The sequence below is a fragment of the Ammodytes marinus genome (assembly GCF_949987685.1).
Source record: "Ammodytes marinus genome assembly, chromosome: 5".
Classification (NCBI taxonomy): domain Eukaryota; kingdom Metazoa; phylum Chordata; class Actinopteri; order Uranoscopiformes; family Ammodytidae; genus Ammodytes; species Ammodytes marinus.
Window position 1 is genome coordinate 4,167,379 of NC_137234.1, and position 7,500 is coordinate 4,174,878.

The 7,500-nt window shown below is 40.9% G+C and overlaps 2 protein-coding genes across 2 annotated transcripts in view; one reads left to right on the top strand and one right to left on the bottom strand.

Annotated features, from left to right (window-relative positions):
* Nucleotides 1-7,500, top strand: part of aass (aminoadipate-semialdehyde synthase) — a 519,315-nt gene that overhangs the window by 118,433 nt on the left and 393,382 nt on the right. The window lies entirely within an intron of this gene.
* The window catches only part of ptprz1a (protein tyrosine phosphatase receptor type Z1a), a 109,345-nt gene that overhangs the window by 69,061 nt on the left and 32,784 nt on the right, over nucleotides 1-7,500 (bottom strand). The window lies entirely within an intron of this gene.

Consider the following 7,500-nt stretch of genomic DNA (forward strand, 5'->3'; position numbering starts at 1 on the left):
ATGCCAGTCCACAACCACACAAACACCAAAACACACTTTCAACTCTACGCTCGCTTTATATCTGCCTCGGGCTTTTTTCCTACCAAACAACAAAGAGTTGCAGTTGCAGAGGTGTGTGTGTGTGTGTGTGTGTGTGTGTGTGTGTGTGTGTGTGTGTGTGTGTGTGTGTGTGTGTGTGTGTGTGTGTGTGTGTGTGTGTGTGTGTGTGTGTGTGTGTGTCAGGATCAGTGAGTCACCACCACTTTTAACAGTAACCTTGTTTGTCATGTTGAGTTTTATTTATGAGGTTTACTTTCTATAAACACCCTTTGTTGTAGTTTCAGATCTCAGTTCTTTAAAACAAATTTAATTAAAATTGGCTTATACATTTGTTTTAAGGCGTAGAAAAACAGTCCTACATCCTCATCTTAGTCCATAAAATCATATCTATGTATGAAATTTGTTTCAACGCTTTTGCCGACATCCCATCTCTAATATCAACAAATGTATGTGGGTTCGATTGTTTTTTTTTTTTTTAACCTTTATTTATACAGGTATATCCCATTGAGACCGAATACTCTTATGCAAGGGAGACCTGTTTTCCTTTCCCACGTTACCATTCACACACACATTCGTACACCGATAGCAGGCTAACTATCGACATTCACACGAGGCAAGGTGGGTGAAGTGTCTTGCCCAGGACACAACAACTATGACACAAGTGGCAGGGCGGGGATCGAACCTCCAACCCTTTGATCATCGGCCAACCCGCTCTACCAACTAAGCCACAGTCGCCCCCATTGTAAAATGTTCCACTGCTTTTGCTCTTCATATGCAAGCTTCAATTACAAGACACTATAGAATCTGTTTGGTCCCGCTTTCCATTGTTTTATATTGCAATTTATTTTGTATTGTTAAGTTTTATAAGTACACAATCATTTTAATATGCCAGTGTACCATGTAAAACACTCTATAACGGTCTGCTTTTAAGTGCCATATAAATACATTATGTACTTACGAAACCCAGGTCCATATTTGGGCCACAATAAACTGCAGGTGGGTTCACTTTAGCCCATCACGTTCCTCTATAAACACCTTTCACGATAATATCACAGCGCAGCAAATACCAGAACATTGAATGTGACAGCACATGTGTATCTAATCAACCTGTCACTACATTGGACAGAAACTGGAGACTGTGTGTGTGTGTGTGTGTGTGTGTGTGTGTGTGTGTGTGTGTGTGTGTGTGTGTGTAGGCTACATCCAATGCTAACTGAGTACAGGCACAGGCTGTGTTGTAAAAGCCCTACTAATGTCCTCCCTCCTACATACTCAACATGTACAGTATCTCACAAAAGTGAGTACACCCCTCACATTTCTTCAAATATTTCATTATATCTTTTCATGGGACAACACTGAATAAATGACACTTTGATACAATGTAAAGTAGCGTGTGTACAGCTTATATAACAGTGTAAATTTACTGTCCCCTCAAAATAACTCGACACACAGCCATTAATGTCTAAACTGCCGGTTACAAAAGTGAGTACACCCCTGAGTTAAAATGTCCAAATTGGGCCCAAAGTGTCAATATTTTGTGTGGCCACCATTATTTTCCAGCACTACCTTAACCCTCATGGGCATGGAGTTCACCAGAGCTTCACAGGTTGCCACTGGAATCCTCTTCCACTCATTCATGACAACATCACGGAGCTGGTGGATACTGGAGACCTTGCGCTCCTCCATCTCCTGTTTTAAGAAGCCCCAAAGATGCTCAATAGGGTTTAGGTCTGGGGACATGCTTGGCCAGTCCATCACCTTTACCCTCTGCTTCTTTAGCAAGGCAGTGGTCGTCTTGGAGGTGTGTTTGGGGTCATTATCATGTTGCAGTACTGCCCTGCAGCCCAGTTTATGAAGGGAGGGGATCATGTTCTGCTTCAGTATGTCACAGTACATGTTAGCATTCAATGAACTGTAGTTCCCCACTGCTGGCAGCACTCATGCAGCCCCAGACCATGACACTCCAACCACCATGCTTAACTATAGGCAAGACACACTTGTCTTTGTACTCCTCACCTGGTTGCCACCACACACACTTGACACCATCTGAACCAAATAAGTTTATCTTGGTCTCATCAGACCACCGGACATGGTTGCAGTGATCCATGTCCGTAGTCTGCTTGTCTTCAGCAAACTGTTTGTGGGCTTTCTTTTGCATCATCTTTAGAATAGGCTTCCTTCTGGGACGACAGCCATGCAGACCAGTATGATGCAGAGTGTGGCGTATGGTCTGAGCATTGACAGGTTGACCCCCAACCCCTACAAGACCTGCAGCAATGCTGGCAGTATTCATACGTCTATTTTCCAAAGCCAACCTCTTGGTATGATGCTGAAAACGTGCACTCAACCTTCTTAAACTGGGCCGCAGGGCAGTATTGCAACATGATAATGACCCTAAACACACCTCCAAGACGACCAATGCCTTGCTAAAGAAGCTCAGGGTAAAGGTTATGGACTGGCCAAGCATGTCTCCAGCCATAAACCCTATTGAGCATCTTTGGGGCTTCTTAAAGCGGGAGATGGAGGAGCGCAAGGTCTCTAATATCGACCAACTCTGTGATGTCGTCATGAATGGGTGGAAGAGGATTCCAGTGGGAACCTGTGAAGCTCTGGTGAACTCCATGCCCAAGAGGGTTAAGGTAGTGCTGGAAAATAATGGTGGCCACACAAAGTATTGACACTTTGGGCCCAATTTGGACATTTTTTCTTAGGGGTGTACTCACTTTTGTTGCCTTCAGTTTAGACATTAATGGCTGTGTGTCGAGTTATTTTGAGGCGACAGTAAATTTACACTGTTATACAAGCTGTACACTGACTACTTTACATTATATCAAAGTGTCATTTCTTCAGTGTTGTCCCATGGAAAGATATAATGAAATATTTGAAGAAATGTGAGGGGTGTACTCACTTTTGTGAGATACTGTATATACTACATACTGTCTACTGAACGATCGATTGTGTATGCGAGGTTCGTCGGACCGTTTACACTGAAGTATACAGACGCATAAAATAATTAAAAAAAAAACTTCTGTGTCGTTTGAAAAGACGCAATGCATTGTGGGGCGGTTGAGTAGGAAAAGTAACCTATCGATCCATACGCAAAATCTTCCCGGAAGTAAGTACTCATCCGGGCATTTCTCACCTACACAAACTCACATACACAACAACAACATACTCAAATTGACGTCAAAATGAGTATGAGAAGGACGTTAGTAGGGCTTTTCGAACACAGGACTAAGACATACTAACGAAAGCAAGTGATGAAGTGATGAAGTGTGAATATTAAAAGTTCCCCCAACATACATTTTTAACAATACATCGCTTCAACATCCAAGGTATCCATCAGGCAAACATTACATTTAATTTTTATTTTTACTTTATTTATACCGGAGAAATCAATCGTGTGAATGTCGATAGTTAGCCTGCTGCTATCGGTGTATGAATGTGTGTGTGAATGGTAACGTGGGAAAGGAAAACAGGTCTCCCTTGCAAAAGAGTCTTCGGTCTCAATGGGATTTACCTGTTTAAATAAAGGTTAGAAAGGGGTGACTCTCATTTGCGATGATAAAATGTTACTAACTTACTTACTTACTAAATAACTCACTCACTCACACAGCAAACTGAGAAGAGTTATTGATTTGGTGTTTGCAAAGTTTGAGTGAGTTGTACTCTGAATAAAGCCAAATCCGTTGGTGAAATCAAATCTGACTGTTAATCTGGGTCTGCTGATTTTGCTGTGCAGTCATGTGTGTATAATAATGACATCTTGCCGGTGTGTGTGTGTGTGTGTGTGTGTGTGTGTGTGTGTGACTCTGTGTGTGTGTGTGTGACTCTGTGTGTGTGTGTGTGTGTGTGTGTGTGTGTGTGTGTGTGTGTGTGTGTGTGTGTGTGTGTGCGTGCGTGCGTGTGTGTCTGTGACTCTGTGTGTGTGTGTGTGTGCGTGTGTGTGTGTGTGTGTGTGTGACAGGGGGGCGACACCATTAACCCCGCGCGGCTGTCGAGGCATCTGTCACATTAATAGAGTGAAGCCTACACACCATGAGGGGCCGTTAGTTACGCAGTGACACCTCATTACCATAACAACGCAGTGAGGGCCTCAACCAGGAAATAGAGCAGAGGGCACATGACACACACAGGATATACAGTGACGTCATTAGGTGTGTGTGTGTGTGTGTGTGTGTGAGTGAGTGAGTGTGTGTGTGTGAGTATGGGTGTGAGTGTGTGTGTGTGTGTGTGTGTGTGTGTGTGTGTGTGTGTGTGTGTGTGTGTGTGTGTGTGTGTTTACTCTTTACAAGCAAGAACATAGGAGAAATATGTTAGGAATTCATCAATGGAATTTCTCACATTTTGAAAAACATGAACTTATATTTTATTACAACGGTCTGCCGGGGACCAATAAACCTTGTGTTATTGGGGTCTTGGCCAATAACTTATCGGATTATGTTCCACCAAATTGTAATCCTATGTCCTAAAAAAACTACTTCACAATTTAACATTCCCAGTCTACCCAGGGGGCAAAACACCAATATTTTTTTCCGAAAACAGACATGGGCTGTTGTAAAAGGTTGTTCACCAGAAATAATATCTAGGACCTTCAAGAATCACAACTTGGGTGGCTAGATAGATAGATAGACAGATAGATAGATAGATAGATAGATAGATAGATAGATAGACAGACAGACAGACAGACAGACAGACAGACAGACAGACAGACAGACAGACAGACAGACAGACAGACAGACAGACAGACAGACAGACAGACAGACAGACAGACAGACAGACAGACAGACAGACAGACAGACAGACAGACAGACAGACAGACAGACAGACAGACAGACAGACAGACAGACAGACAGATAGATAGATAGATAGATAGATAGATAGATAGATAGATAGATAGACAGACAGACAGACAGACAGACAGACAGACAGACAGACAGACAGACAGACAGACAGACAGACAGACAGACAGACAGACAGACAGACAGACAGACAGACAGACAGACAGACAGACAGATAGATAGATAGATAGATAGATAGATAGATAGATAGATAGATAGATAGATAGATAGATAGATAGATAGATAGATAGATAGATAGATAGATAGATAGATAGACCTGGGTGGACAAACTGCTCAACTACCTGCTGGAAAGCTACAGGGGGCCGAAATAGAAAATCGTAACCACGGCACAAAATTCCATGCCCAAAAATTCATAGAATTCATTGATGGAATTTCAACCATTTAGAAAAACTTAAATTATAACAGGCTGCTTTCGACTTCACCACTAAACCCTGTCTTGTAGGGGTCTTGTCCAAAAATATATTGGGGTAAAATCTTATGGTCTAAAATCCCCTTTTTTAGAGTTAAGAGCCTCCTAGTTCCTTTTTCCAACTTAAAATGTCGCGACCCGTCTAGTTTTGTGTTGGTCTCAGTAAATTAGGAGATGGGGTGTCCCGCTGTGTGGAGGATAGCCGTCTAATCCGGGATTACTAGTGTGTCGCCCTGCATAAGGCACAGAGGTTACCGTCAGTTCAAATCCTTAACTTTGCACTTTTTTGAGTATTTGTTTATTTACTTATTGGGTCGGGGGGGGGGGGGAGTTACTCACTATAGCTTTAAACAAAGTGATACCAGATAATTACACCTAGAGATAGATAGATAGATAGATAGATAGATAGATAGATAGATAGATAGATAGATAGATAGATAGATAGATAGATAGATAGATAGATAGATAGATAGATAGATAGATAGATAGATAGATAGATAGATAGATAGATTTATTTATTTTATCTTTTTAGGTATGTGTGTTGTTATGTCTGTCTGTCTTCAAGGTGTCGTGGCACTGTCATTTCCTATAAAGGATTATAAAAGGATCTTACTATCTATCTATCTATCTATCTATCTATCTATCTATCTATCTATCTATCTATCTATCTATCTATCTATCTATCTATCTATCTATCTATCTATCTATCTATCTATCTATCTATCTATCTATCTATCTATCTATCTATCTATCTATCTATCCATCCATCCATCCATCCATCCATCCATCCATCCATCCAACAATCCATCCAGCCATCTATGAAGAGACCCTCATACGTTGAGTTTAAGTTATGGTTTGTCAAGCCACACTGTCCGTAATCTGACGTTGTTAAGGAGCAGAGTAGCTGCTTTAGATTAAGTGTTTACAGGTAAAGAAGACGATGATCAAGAACAATTTGAAAGTTTAGATCAGATTGGGGCTTTAGAACTTAACGCAGGGGGGATTTCTAACGTACAGAAAATCTATGTCATGCCCCTGTAAAGCACTTTGAATGGCCTTGTGTCTGAATTGTGCTATAGAACTAAATTAAACAGGCCTTGCTTAATATTTAATTTACAATTAATTGTAAGTTTTGTATTGTTCTGTTCTCTATTTGGATTATAATTATTTTGGATTTCTGACGTACAGAAAAAACGGCAAAGGGAAAACATGGAATGACTTTCTAGGTGTGTGCGCTTAAAGGTGCAGTGTGTAATATGACATCATCAAGTCAATTCTAGAAAGTTCTAGAATGCAACGCTCCCTGGGTAACCCCACCCCTTTCGAATAATAACAGAAGCTACAGTGGCCTTCAAGGACAAGAACAATTCTAAATTTTAAACAATGCACCTGATGACATTCCAACTATGACACTTCCAAAATGGCGGTGACAGGCCTTGGTCCAAAGTAGGGAGAAATATGGACATATATGAGACCCTTTCTAAGGGAAAAAATAATAATAAAAAAAAAAAATTCAGCTATTATGCACTAAATTTAATGTACTTATGGATATTATAATTACTTTCTACAAAATCTGCTAGGAAATAAAACCCAAAATTCTACACACTGCAGGTTTAAGTAAAAAATCCAGTGTTCTATATCAAACGTGCATGTTGCTGTATAACGTTTAGCTTGATCATCTGAAATAGAAATATGCAGAATCACCATCACTGAGAGATTTTTTTTTAAAAAAGAAATGTTTTCTTCACAGGGATGATAGTCAGTAAATGGTGTATGTGGTGGTTTCACTCTGTTGCTGCTTTAACTTAATCACAGACTCTCAACACTCAGACTGGGGCCTGGGGTCGTGACCTCTAGTTGAAAAAGGTCAGAGGTTAGAAGTTCAAGTAACAACACGGAGCTTCTACATGTATTATCCCCACAGTGAGCATGCTAGCTGCTAGTCCATCTGTCCAACACAAATGATAAAACTACTACTGGAAAGACTGTAGCCAAATAAAAGGCCAATCAATGTTTGTTATTTTAACCCTTGACCTTTCTTTTTGCACCAACAACAGGACCATTTTAAAAAAAAATCTTTACCACAAACATCTTTGTTCTTTTGTGCATATTGGCCGCGACCACTGCAACGAAGGCCGGAGCCGATATGGTACACGCTCTATCCACTAGGCCACAGGAGCGCCCCGATAT